Raw genomic sequence first — 14,357 nt, forward strand, 5'->3', positions numbered from 1 at the left:
TTCTCCAATTGCATTTCTAGTTACTGGGTCTTTCTTCTTCTGTCATACAGGTAGCTCAACTGGTAAACCATGAGACCCCTTAATCTCAGGGCCGTGGGTTCGAGTCCCACATCGGGAGAAAGATTCCTGCCTTGCATGGAGTTGGACTAGATGACCCTTGTGGCCTCCTCTAATAAAATATTCGAGGGACCCCCCAAGTTAATGGACATTGCCATTCAATCGGGGGTGCCAGGCCATGTGATTGATTATGCAGGGCGGGGCTTCCCTGTCCCCTCCCACCAATATCTGATTCAAGTTGGACCCCTGGTCTGCAATCTCATCTTCCAAACCAGAGATTGTCTCTCAACAATTCGGAGCGAGAGCTGCCGCTCTTAATGGGCTTCGAAATGACACTTTCAACGTGCAGGACTGAGAATTGGGGGCCCTGGAGCTGGACCATAAAGAAGGCTGATTGCCGAAGAATGGATGCTTTTGAATTCTGGTGCTGGAGGAGACTCTTGAGAGTCCCATGGACTGCAAGAAGATCAAACGTATCCATCCTGAAGGAAATCAGCCCTGAGTGCTCACTGGAAGGACAGATCCTGAAGCTGAGGCTCCAAGACTTTGGCCCCCTCATGAGAAGACTCCCTGGAAAAGACCCTGATGTTGGGAAAGATGGAGGGCACAAGGAGAAGGGGACGTCAGAGGACGAGATGGTTGGACAGTGTTCTCAAAGCTAGCAGCATGAGTTTGGCCAAACTCTGGGAGGCAGTGGAAGACAGGAGTGACTGGCGTGCTCTGGTCCAGGGGGTCACGGAGAGGCGGACACCACTAAAAGACTAAACAACAACAACAACAACAACAACAACAACAACAACAACACTACGCCCACCGGGCACGTCGAGCCCATTTCTTTGTTTTGATTATACTGTCAACAATCGATTGAGTGATTGATTGATGTTCCCACCCGTCAGGGCGCAGAACTTGGGAACTGGAATAAAATAGTAGACGTGCTAGTCGATGCCTCTCGAGGGCGCGCCACCTGGCCCGTCGCTCCCCGCCTTCTCGACGTCCTTTGCTTTCTGGACTTCACCACGGAAGCGCCTCGGCTTCTGCCTCGAATCCTTGAATGCGGAGCAAGATCGAGGGGAAAAGCGCATTAGGAGCGACGGGGCGCGCAGGGAAGACGAAGGCAAGCGCAAGAACCCTCCGAGCTTGCTTGCCAGAAGTGAACTGGGGGGGGCAGCTGCGTGTCTGCGATCCCTCCCCCCAGCTGCTCTCAGCTCCCCGAGACTTTTTCTCCCCGCTGTTTTTAGCTTGCTCGGATGCAAAGCAGAAAGGAAACGCGCGCGCGCACAGAGGTCCCCCCCCCCGCCCTCTCTCTACAAGGCAGGTTATTTCTTTGGAGGGCAGCCACCAAATCCATTGTCTGCAAAGGATGCTTGATGGGTTGGGGAGTGGGAGAGAGAGAGGAGAGGCGGGCATCACTTTGAAGTCCCCCCCCCAACTGTTGCAGCTCCAGTTCTTTCCCCACCCGGCTTGGGTCTCCAGATGCACGGAGAGAGATCGTTGCTTTGATCTTGGAAAGCAGCAATTCATTCATTCGTTTCGTTTCATTTGGGGTGGTGGGGGGGGGGAGAGAAACGTGATTGCGTAACTGAGAGCATAATAGCAACCATGCAGGGGGATGAGGTCATCGTGGAGGGGGAAGGGGGGCAGAGAGCTGGGAGGGGAGCCCAGCACGGGCGTAGCCAGGGTGGGCAGCAGCTGCCCCCCAAAATCAAGTAAATCAATAAAAATACTTATGGGGTGGACTGGACAGGTCGGGGTGCAGCAGGAATTTTACCTAGTTCATTAGGGTTCTAGCCTGCTGTCATCCACCCCACCCCGAGCAGCAGACCCAAAGCCTTGAAACTCAGATGCAAGTGATGGGCAGAACGGTGGGGAGAAAAGAATCTAAGCGAGGAGTTTTGGATTGAGCAAATCTTCTCCTAAGGAAGAACCCGAACGAAGTTTCCTGCTCCTCGCTGCCTTTTCTGCCTGCTCTGACCTCTGGCTTCTGCTGGAAGCTGGAGCAGATTCTTCTGCCTGCCTGGAAAGGAAGAAAAGCAGTACGATTGCCAGCTTCTCCGCGTCCACTCTTGCCCGAACTGTCAAAAAAAAATTCTGAATTATCATTTTTCCTGGAGTTAAAATCAATCAATCAATCAATCAATCAATCTGCGTATATCGTAATCGAGATTTTTTAAAATAGGAATAGAAACTTCATAAAAGAAAGTAGGAATTTCCCCCTGCTCTAGTCTCCTGCCAATAGAGCTTGCCAAAGCTTGATTTGTGATTTAACTGGTGAAAGTGGGGTACTGTACAGTATTCCCAAGCGCAGCCGAGTCCGCTAGGCGGCGCTCAAGAGCAACTTGTTCCGGCGGAAGTGACGCCATTTCCGGATGTAGTCTTTCATTGATTTATTGGTTTTGTTTTAATTTGAATAGCTATTGGGGAGAGTTCCAAGTTATCTCGATTAAAACTTCTTTATTTCTTACAACGTTTAGGAAAGTTATTTGAGGACACCAAGCAAAATTCATTGGAGCACATTGGATATTATAAATCCTTAACCACAAGTGTGATAAGTTAAATAACAAGTTCAGTTTAAACAAAAAAAATTTTTTTCCTTCCAGTAGCACCTTAAAGACCAACTAAGTTAGTTATTGGTATGAGCTTTCGTGTGCATGGAAAGAAAGGAAGGAAAAAAATTTTTTTTGTTTTGACTATGGCAGACCAACACGGCTACCTATCTGTAACAAGTTCAGTTTAAAATGCCAGCCACGAATCCCGGCTAAAAAATAAATTGCACATGCGAACTAATAAAGAAAAACGATCAGCTGCCAGGAGGATCTGCACGTCTGAATCGAATTATCGTATTTCATGGTTATATTTCAGTGCCCATCTTTAACCTAGTGTCCTAGTAACTAAGCCTTGGATCACTTCCATGAGCTCTGCGTGCTTAGACTGCTATATGAGTATACAAACTTTCGCCTTAACAAATGGAAAACTCAGCTCTGCAGATACCGACGTCACTGCCTGAACAGTACCAACCTCTGTCTGTGCGGGAGAAAACCCCACGGAGTCCCTAAGCCATGCACAGGATGGGGCAAGCGAACTCATCTCAAGCGAGAGCCAATGAAAGGGCCGGCCCACCCATGAGGCCAAGTGGGGAGACTGGCTCAGGCGGCAGAATCCACAGATCTCAATGTAGATCTTCACTCACCTCTTCTCCCCTAGTGGAGAGGGGGAGGGGGTGCCTTTTTGTGGTTCCCTTCAGGTGCCAAAATGTCTTGGGCGGCCCTGATGAGTAGACATTCCCAGCCAGGAAGGTCTTTCACATCGCATCCCTGAGGTACCCTCAGGGCAGATGCCCAAGCAGAACCCTGCACGTCAGAATGGGGAGCAGACGTGCACACCACCACCGCAGCCAAGCCGAACCTCCGATTTTGAATTTGAAGCAATATTTACCATCTCAAGGGCAGGGGCTCCATTAAGTCCAGAGTCTAAAATTATCTACTCCCATTGCAACGCATTCCCCCCCCCCCCAAAGGTTTTCACCATCAAAGGCGGAGGAACCGAACCTTTATAACTTGCTCGCCGCGCGGCAGAGCTTGGTTTGATCACTTCAACCGCAGCGCGCCTTCCGGGCTGCGGCGAAGTTGTCGTGTGCGCCCCGGGCGCCTCCGGGTGGGATCTGCGGCGCTGGCGGGTTAAACGCGGCAGACAAAGCAAGGCGAGGCGATTGCCTGAGCTCTGGGCTTCGGAGAAAGCTGCAGCCCAGGCCTCGGTTTGCAGGGGGAAGGTTCCTTCCATTTATCACACAAACGTATTATTCCGCCCTTTCTCCCAGGGGTTTAGGGCCACATACTGGTATTTTCTCTCTTCCACCACCCAGGTTTCTCCGCAGTCAGCCTCCTCGGCAATTCTAGCAGGGCTCTCCACAACCCAATTCTAGCCGCTGCTTCTATTTCCCATTTTCATTCTCTCTTCCTGCACAATTGCAGATTGACTGAACTTTTTTTTTTTTTACACTTCGACACTAAGATGGGCTTTGCACTCCTTCCTGTAGGTCCGAATTGATCCCATCCTGGAATCACCAGCTCTTAAATTTGTCCCCCTCCGGCTTCTTTTTCTTAACGAAAATGGCTGGGGGGGAGGCACCTCGAGGGTGTTACCAGCTACGTGCGCCAGGGAAATGTAGAGGGCGATGCAAGATTCCACTAAACCAGAAAAGTAGGGAAGAAAAACCTTGTTTTGTTCTAGACAGCCTTTCCTAACACCACAATCCGTACGACTAGTCGCTGTTTCTCGGCACCAAAAGCGTGGATTTGTGTTGTTGAAGGGCAGGATTCTTCCGTTCTTTCGCCTGCAATGCGCTCTGCAGGGCGCGGATTGGATTTAAAGGATGGGGACTATAGCTTTATTGGCAACACGGGCTGTCATAAACTCAGTTACCCCGCAACGATCCAGTTCACGCTCGAGACTAAACACGCAATCCTAGTCTCAGGGACACCGCGCATCTTAGAGTAAGGCGGCAACAAACAAACCTGCAGTTTGCGTCTCGTTGAACTTCGTGGCGCACTGAAGGCTTTCTAAATTTAAGTGGCCTGGAAGCAAGAGGATTAAAGCGAGCGTGCTTAGTTCGTACACGGTTCCAAATCTAAAAACTTCGAGTGAACTGGATGAGGCTCAAAACTAGCCCGAACCTCGCCTGATTCTTTCACTGGTTTAAAGGACTGTTACTCTAAAGAGTGTGATAAGTTGCCAGACTGTAGGCAACGGCCAAACTCCAGGGATTAGGTTTTAAGCGCTTTTAAATCCCATTGTTTCATTGAAATCAACTTTAGATCGCGAGTAACGTAAGCATCGGTTTATTTATTTTTTAATCCAATTTTGGTTGCTCGGCACAGATTAAGGAATTTAGGCGCTGAGGTATATTTTCATCCCGCTGCCTTGAAGCAATGTGCAGAAGACAGGACAGAGACACGCGTCTTTCTGCCGCACGCGCTTTGGGCTCGGAAAGAACCAGCAGTTACAGGTAGACACAGGCTCCATCTCGCGGGAAGCCCTATGAAAATGGGTGGGAACGGAGCAAAAGAAGCAGCGGCTCCCGGGCACTTCGGGGAGCCTGCGCAGGACAACCTCCTCCCAGATGGTCTCCCCAGTGTGTACATTTGCTTGGGCAAGAAAGGGGCAAAATTAGCTGCGCGATTCTACCCTAGCAAGATCCATTGGGACTGATTTCGGAGTAATTGCGCGTAGCATTGAGGGGACCCTGGCTGTGCTCATAATACACCTCTAAAGCACATCCCGAAGTGCTTTCTTCCCCTCAAAGAATTCTGGACATTGTGGTCCCCCCGTTACATTTCGCAGCAACCCTGAACAAACTGCAGAACCCAGAATTCTTTGAGGGGACGAATGCGCTTCAAAGATAGTGCATGGATGGAGAGATGGCTAGAACAGGGTGAAAGGGAAGCACCGAAAGAAAAGACAAGTGGGGCACAAGTGTCCCTAGAGTAGCGCATCAAAGGCCCGGAGAGCGGCAGCCAAAGCCCCTGGAGAAACTGTTTCACTGCGATGCCTCGGCAGGCGAAGGAGTGTTTCGGGGGAAGCAGCCCAGAAGCGAGACATTCCCTGGAAGTTGTTGCGCGCCCGCGGCCAAACAGGGCTACGCGGACGCGGCCACCAGCTGCCGCTTTCTCTCGTCGGGGCGGCCTCTTTGCTGGGCGCCCGGCTCCATTTCATCCTTCTTCTGCAGTGGCGGAACAGGCGCGGACGCGGAGGGCAAGGCAGCGCCCTTTTGCGCGCCCTAGGACGCCAAGGGGGAAGCAATCTCGCTGGCAGCTAGGAGGCGGCGGAGCTCTGCGCCTCTTGCTCCTCCAGCGCAGCGCGCAGAGAGCTCACAGGGAGATGGCGAGGCTGATCTCCCTGGCAAGGGTGCCAACTTGAATAAAATATGGGGGGGCAGGTAGGCCCCACCCCGACCTCGATCACAAGAGGAGGCACACACACACCACTTGAATGGCAATGCCCATCAACTTATGGGGGGCTGGCCCCCTCAAATATTTTATTGGCCGGGGGGCGAAGGGACCTCGGCCCCTGGGAGTCCTGGCAAGCTAGCTGCTCCCCCAGCAAATCGGAGTAGGTGGCATTTATTAACTTACTGGGTAGGGGAGATCAAAGGGTCGGCGCTTAAGTCTATTAATTGAGCCTGGAGGGCTGGTCCAATGCTTTTTGCTGCCTGAGGCAGAACAAGTAGGGCGCGAGCGCGCGCACACACTCACACTCGATCCTATCCCCTAGGAACACAATACCTGCAGTAAAACTCACGCACACACCTCACAACCGCCTTTTCACCTCTCTGGCTGCTATATAAAAATAAAATAAAAGCGCAACGATAACAAAATAGCAGTTCCGCGGTCATTTTATGACATCCCAAACCAGCTGCCTAAGGCCCCTTCCTAATGGGAGGGCCGGCTCTGTGTTCCGGCGTGGCTCTGCTTTACAGAAGACGGCCCTCTGTTGTTGCGACAGGCTTGTCAGGAGTGCAAGACTCTCTTTTGAGGGTGCCTTATTTTGAGGGCTGCCCAGCCCAAACCGTTCTTGGCATCCTCCTTCCTCCGGAGACAACGGAATGCGCCTCCAAGACCAACTGCTGGAGAATCACAGCGCCTGCTGTGGCTGCAGAGACCAAGATGCAACTGCTGCCTCCCGCGTTTGCTTGCACCGAAGTGACCTGGAGCAAGCCTGGGTGGTGTGTATCGTGTGTATCCTGGGCTGCCCAGCAGACAATTCAGCCTCTCCGATGGGGGTCCAAAGGAAAGCAGAGCAACTACCTTTGGCACCAGCTTGGATGTAGGAGTTGCTGGAAGGAGGCGGCGTCTCCAAGGCGCCTTAGGGACTCCAGCCCCAAAACAAGGAACCAGGCAAGGGGAGCGCCAGAGCCTTGAAGTTGCCCGTGGGCACTTAGCAGCATTCAGACGTTTCCCATTGCATTTCTATATCATAGCCACTATTCCTACACTTGCACCTTTACATAGACATCGCCAGGTGCGATTTTAATGGAAGGTGCCAAGGGTGTTGTCTAAGAACGGAGCACATTATGATGTAAACAATGGTATTTTTTGTCGGGAATCCATCTACACTAGTGTCTCCTAGCCCACCCCCCCGTCCAATTACGTTCCCTTGATGAAGAGATTTAAATAAACCTTCATAAATGCTGAAATTTGCTGGTCTGCGTGCGTTTTTTGGGTGGGGGGAAAGCCAATGCCAGAAACCACCAGGTGGATATCCAGGTTATGCTTTCCTTCCTTGCTGCTACCAGCCAGAAACAAAGGCTGTGCAAGGACCTCCAGGCTCCCAGATGTATAGGTCACTTGGCAAGATATCCTTCTCCCCATCAGATGTCCATGTCACCCCTTTCCCGTCAAGATTATTTCAGTCGGAAGCAACAGCTCCATCATGGAAGATGCGCACAGGGCCCTTTTTAAAAAAGGATGCCAATCCAAGAGATGTAGGACATATTATAATGTTGGAGGACTGGGAAAGATTGTGGAAGAAAGGGGGCAAGTTCACCGCATGTACTTTGTCAAAGGAAAATATAATGAAAATGATGTACAGATGGTAAAATTAGCAAAGACATATCATAATTGTAACAATATATGTTGGAAATGTAAAGAAAAGGAAGGAACCTTTTATCATATGTGGTGGACCTGTCCCAAGGTGAAAGACTTCTGGGGAAATAAGTCAATAAGTGTAATTTTCAAAAAGGCTATGATTTATGTTTGTTTGTCCTGTGGGTTTGTTTCTTTATAATATTGTGAAAACTAATATATATATATATATATATTTTTTGGGGGGGGGGGGAATGATGCCAGGCCTGGGCCGCCGGGTCCGTGAGCCAACCAGCCGGGGAGAAGAAAATGGCTCCGTGAGGGAGTCCAGAGGCCGGAGACCTCGGCGGTGCAGCCGAATATGGCGCCCGACTCCGGCGGCCCCCTCAGTCCCCACCATCCCCGGTGGCCTCGCCGAGAGTCCGCCAAGAGCCGCCGGCCTAGCAAGGCGGGAAAGGCCGGGAGCAGAGGCCGCGCAGGCCGCGTCTTCCTCCTCCTCCTTCTCCTCGCCCGCGCCGCCATTTTGCCTGCTCCCCGCCTTCTCCTCAGGCCTCCCCCGTTTCCAGCGCGCCCTCCTCGGAGGCCTCCTCCTTGCCGCTCTGGCGCCTCCGGCCTCCTCCACCGCCCGGGCCTCTCCGAGGGGCAGACACAACAAGCCGCCTCTCGGGAGCCCCAGGCCTCCTCGCCGCCTCGGCCTCCCGGGGACCGGGCTGCTGCCTGACGGGAGGCCGGCTCAGAGAGAGGCCGGGCCGGCCTTGGTTCGGCAAAGGGCCGCAGCGCCCAAACCGGTGAAAGGCGGCCTTCGGGGCCTCCCTGAGCGGCGGCGTTGCCTGCAATTGAGCCCCAGGAGTGTCCGGCTCGGGAGGCCGGAAAAGTTCCCTCGGCGCGCTGCGGAGCTCGGCCTGCGAGGGGGGAAAGCGGGGCTGGAAATGCTCCGTTTTTTGTGGACGGGACGTGGAAACGGCGAGGAGACGGATTCATATCCAGGATGGCAATTTGAAAGCGCCATATTGGGGATATTTTGCCATTTAAAGCGCTTAGTGGAAGGGAGAAAAGGAAGAGGCCAGTTGCTTTTTTCCATTTTCCGCCCTGCATCTCTATGGAGTTTGTTACGGTGACACTCGAAATCCGCTTTTCCTTCCTTTTTTTTTTAAATGAGAACCGAAAACTTGCACCGATATGTATGCACATCTTTCCTTTCTTAAAAAAATATATATATCCCCTTTTCTAGATTCACATTCATCCAAATGGCATTTGCAGGCCTGAGATTTAAATTGGTTTCCCCCCCAAAAAACCAATTGCTATTGCAAAGGTAAAAAGCAAACACTGGTCAGAAGACTGAATTTTGAGTTTCTCTTCCTTGGCTTTCCATCTCACGTTTTCATAACTGGTGAAACGAGAGTGAGAGAAGCGCTCTTCAAGGGTCTGAAAATGTGTTACAGCACAATTCTTTGTGAACTTACTCAGAGGTAAGTCTTGAGTTCAAAAGGGTTCTCCCCACTCTTTAGAAAATGTGTTGAAGTTTGCAGTTCTGAAGATGCCCAACTTTTGCAGGTGATGATGCATTCCAGGTGAAATGTATACTTTATTGGCATTACAGGAAAACAGCCATTTAAGGCTAGAATCTCGTCACAGCTCTCCATAGGCTCAAAGGGGTCAACTCTCCTCTGCCATCCTATCTTCTGCACAACTCTAGGAAATTTTAAGTGGGAGAGCTGCAGGGAGGGTGGACCGTGGAGGAAAACATGTCATTTAGGTCTTTTGGTTTCAACATCAGTAACATTTGTTTATACACTTACTCCGAAGCTGTCCATTATAATTGCGTGCTCTCCTCTAGCTCAGCTGCATGGCAGTCCCAACTGAGATCTGGACAGGATACCACCTGATTTAGCTAATCATACACTTTACTAGAGAAATATAGGTCTTTTCCATTTTCTGGTCTATAGTAGGTATAGAGTGGTGAGAGTGGAAATGTAGTCTAACTTCAGGGAGGTCAGAAGAGCTAAAAAATAAAGTGGAGAAGACGAGTGGTGCAGGAATTCCAACAGTGCAAACCTAAGTGTTTTAACTCAGAAGTAAATCCCACTATACTCAGTGGGATTTGCCTGCTAGTAAAATTGCTTAGTGTTACAGCCCCAATCTTTTATTAAAGGAGTTTAATTAGTAAAGTGAGCATCTGAATCTGATCTTTAAAATCACTTGAGGTGGAGGGAAAGTGTGCGCTTCCTCACAAATTTCTACAGCTTCTCACAAGGATAATATCTTCATGATAACAAACTGGGCCCTACACTGTTTGACCCACATCAGTTGTTTTCAATTGCTGTGCTCAATAATTACTACTTTTATGCTGGCAGGTTTTTCAGAATAGGATTAATTTTCATGATTCCAATGAATCATTTACTCAGGATGGGAACGGTCTGAATCTGCAGAAGCTCTACAACATGGACCATTTTCAGAGCCTGGAAGCTTGTGCAACATGTGCAAAGGCTTGCAATGTGACACCATCATGCGTGTTTTGCATAGGTTTCTGCCTATGCAGCAGGGCTTGTAGGTCATTGGATGGAGGTCAGATATAACTGCCTTGGGAAGATCATTCATCCTGATAGGTGGCTTTAAAAAAATGCATTTAGAAATAGTTTTCAGTGGACTTAACAGTAACAACTGTTAGTCGCCTGGCCCTGTCAAAGCAAAAATGTTACCGGTAAATATCTTTTAGAAAATGGCCTGCTCTGTCACTCTGGTCTGTTGACATACAATGCTGCTGTTTACATGGAATGGTGAGGTTTCTTACTTCAGGACAAAAGTGCCAAATCAGCTACAGCATTTGCTTAATTTGAAATATGGAATGAAATCTCAAACTCGGATTAAAAACAGAAATGAAATAGTACTTTCAGAATTTGAAATAATCTTTTGACAGCAACAAATGCAGGGCAGCAGTCTTATGCATGTCAACTCAAAAATAAGCCCCATTTTGTGCATGGGAGTGCAATTCCTATAAGCATGCATAGAATCCAGCTGATAGGCCCCTTTTGCTCTGATGATGTCACATAATGAAATGAATGTGGGAATGTCTGTATATTGAGTATTTCAAGAAACTGGATACCACTTAGAATTAGTTGACTGAATAGCATAGCAGGAGCCTTGGAACTTCTGGGGGCCAAATTGCAGGTGACACTCGTTTGACTTTTGTGACTCTTGAATCCCACAACGGTAAAGGGGAATTTTTGGTGGACCATAAACTTGGCCAAAGAACAAAAACAAACAAAAAAAAAAAACGTTTTCTCATGGCTACTTAACCATGATCCTTCAAAGACAGATTACCCAAGAAAGCATGATGGCATTCAGTCTCAGGCTTTGACAGCAGGTGCTTTGGAAGCCAGTCTAACTAAAAATAAAAAGTGTGTTGAAAATATGGAAGAATAAACAAAACAAAACGGCAGTACGGTTGCGGGTCGTCCACTGAAAAACGCAGTGTTCAAATCTTTGCTACGGGCGTAAGTGTGCAGGGAAGGGTGCTGCTGCTATCCAGACGGTGTCAGAAGTTAATGGTTATTTTAATAAAACCGAGATGTGCGGAGCCCAAGCCGCTGAAGGTGGAGAGGGAGACGGGGCAATGTGGGGTGCAGGGGAGAGAATGCACGGAAGAGGGATCTCTCTGCCAAGATATTTCGTGCAAATGCTGCGCTGTGCTTCCCGCCATGGAGCTGCATTCATCAGCTGCAACATGCTCAGAAACACCACGGTCATAATGAGCGGTACTTCAGGGCAAAAGCAAGGAAAGGCAGTGAATGTCTGGATCTAATGGTTTACCCAGAAGAAAACCCCGCTGGTTTTAGCAGGGCTTCCTGGGATCATAGCCTTTGTCTGGACACACTAGGGAAAGAAGGACGTGGGAGAATTGAGAGATCCAGCATCTGCGTTTGTGAAATCAACGTGATCACCACCAGAAGGGCGAAGAAGACCGTCGCAACCATTGAAACCAAAGATGAAATTATACATTGCTGTCCCCGCCCCTTACATGAGCTTTCTTCGCCCTTCGCAAGGAGGACATCTCCATCATTTGTTTTAAAACAACGGAAAATAAACCAGTTCGACCTCTGCTTTCTCCCTTTATTCTTAAGAATGCAGCGCTTTGTTTAAGAGAGAAATTGTTTCCCGCAAAAATTCAGCGTCAGGGTCCTGGATGCCCAGCTATCCAGCCACTATCTCAGCCGAACTCTTAGCAAAGGCGTTGCAGGCGCCAGCCTCTGGGAAATTCTCCTGCGCCAGCCCCATAGAAACGAACGTCGGTTACTCAAAGGCCCCGAGGGGCAAGGGTGCTTCTGCCACTTTCTCTTGTACGCAGCTTAATTCGTTCTTGCAGATCCCCTAAACCAGAGTTCAGCGCCCCGCTGCCCTTTCTCGCTCTGCGCGACGCTGGCCTGGTCTCTCCTCTCCCCAACGCCCCTTTCCATAAAAGACGGCGGGGAGACTTTGCACTGCGCGGCTTTCCGCTCGAAAACCTCTAAAACTTTGCTGCGGGGGAGGATTGAAGGCCTGAGGGGAATGCCGTCGAGATTTCTCACTAAGGCAGCCTGAAGCAGAGGGAGCCGTCGTTGCATTTGATCTGGTCTATAGCGGAAAAGTTTCGAAAGCGCGCTGGCGAAGCCTCCGTCCGCACTCTGCGCGGCTCTTGCGCGCCACTTGTGGATCACGGAGCTTTAGCCTGTGCGCTAGGCCCTCCGAACGAAGCAGCCCTTTTGCACTCCACCCTGGCCTCTCGCCTTGCTCTGCCTCCTTCCAAATCCATCCTCACCCGCGTCTTGCTCAGCTCTCAGACGGTGACAAAGAGGGGCCGCTTGCCTTTCGCCAGCTGCTTCCACCGGCCTTTGGTTTCGACCACGCCGGACACCCGCTCCTGTCTCCTCGGAAAGCAGGCGCGCCCGCGCACCCTGGGTGCCATCCGACTGTGTGGCATCTTCTCTCGCCACGGCGCAAAGCAGAGAGAGAGGTCGCCTTTGGGATGGCGCTGCAGATCGCGCGGATTTCCGCCCGTGCCGATGGGGAGCTCGACACAGCTAGAGAGCAAAGTTCAACCTAGAAACAGCCCCCTCCCTCGGGAGGGGTGCGTGCAGGGGGGTAGAAAACTGCGCAAAAGCGCGGCAGTCCCCTGGCCTTTGTTTAAACAACCCACCTCCATCACCGCTTTGGAGTTAGGAGGTGGGGCTGCTGACAACAAAACGGCCTGCGGCTGATCTCCCCTCTGCGCTTTTTACTCTTCTGCGCAATCCCCTTACTCAAAGGTTCCCTAAGCTTGAATAGGGCTGCCGGGGAGCTTGCCAAGAGGTCAGCTGCCTGTGGGTGAGGATTTGGAGCCCCTTCCCCACCCGCCCAGGCGCAGGGTCCAAAAGGGCAAGCGCTCTAGCCTAAGAAAAGCAACCAAGACTCTGTGGCACCTTGGGTACTTCGGGAGACCTTGACGAAATGGGTCCAGCCCACGGAGCCCATTCAGGTCGGGTCGCAGCGCACTATCCTTTCAGGGTGTCTCAGCTGCTTTGACTGCAGGCGGAGAGACGCGAGAATCGGACGCACAAACTGCTCCAATTTGCAAGCAGTTTTAAGCGAAAGCAGCTGCATGTAAGGTCCAGGTCCATGTAACTAATTGGCCGGAGTCGACCCAGGCTTTGATTCTGGCTGTCCAGTTAAGGAGGAAGTGGGGGGGGGGGGAGCGGAACAAGAAAAGGCAGGCTGTCTGGTTGCCTCGAAATGCGATGAAACTCATCGCAGCTTGGTAGGCTCTTTAACCTTTGGGCTGAAGGAGACCGAATTAATGCTGCAATCTATCTTTTGGGGGAAATATGGGGAGATTCTATTTTGGGTCTGTGGAAACAGAGGAAGCACCCAAACATCTCCCCCCCGTCTCCCATTTCAGACAATTATGTTTGTCCACAAAAGCGGAAAGACAAAACAAACCCCGGCCAAGTCCTCACCGACGCCTGCTGTTAAACCAGAGGCGGAGGGTGATAAAATCAAAAGGAACCTGGTGGCTCGGTTTTTCTAAGCGCCCCCCACGCCAACCCCCGTTTCTAGTAACGCACTCAATCGAAGTTCCCCCTTTCCTGGAGAAAAACAGATAAATTTATGAAGGGATAGCTAAGAGAATAATTACAGGGGAAGGCCGTTAAATTTTATTTCGAATCCCCAAAGGCAAAAGCTGACATTTTATTGCAAACATCTGGCGGGCTTAAGGAGGCTGGCATGGGTTTGGTTCCAAACTCTTAATGCCGGTGTGTGTTTTAATGCGGAGCAAAAAAGCAAGCGAAGCCTCGTCAAAACACGTTCCCACTATCCCCCAACCCTATTTGCTCAGTTAACAAAAAAAAGGGGAGGGAGGGTTAGCAAGAATCCTTTGGGAAGTTCTCTTGCGCACGCCTCGCGGCGCTGCCCAGAGTGCTCTTGAGCTGGTGTGGTGGAGCGGGGCGCGGGCTATTTACCAATACTGTCTACTTGGGAGTAAGCCACCCTGAAGAAGCTCAGGCTCCTGCAGCAGATGGAAATGCCAGTCAACGCCTCCCACCCACAACCTCTTAAAATCTCACTCGCTAGCTGTCCTTAAAAGAAGCTATTCCTCGATCCCCACCCCATCCTCTCCCCACTGGGCATAATGGAACTGATCTACTTTTACGGGGCTCTTATAACGAGGACTGCCACAAAATAATATCTGCGACGCCCTTTGAACAACCT

Source organism: Podarcis filfolensis (assembly GCF_964270895.1).
Source record: "Podarcis filfolensis genome assembly, chromosome: 17".
NCBI classification, from domain to species: Eukaryota; Metazoa; Chordata; class Lepidosauria; order Squamata; family Lacertidae; genus Podarcis; species Podarcis filfolensis.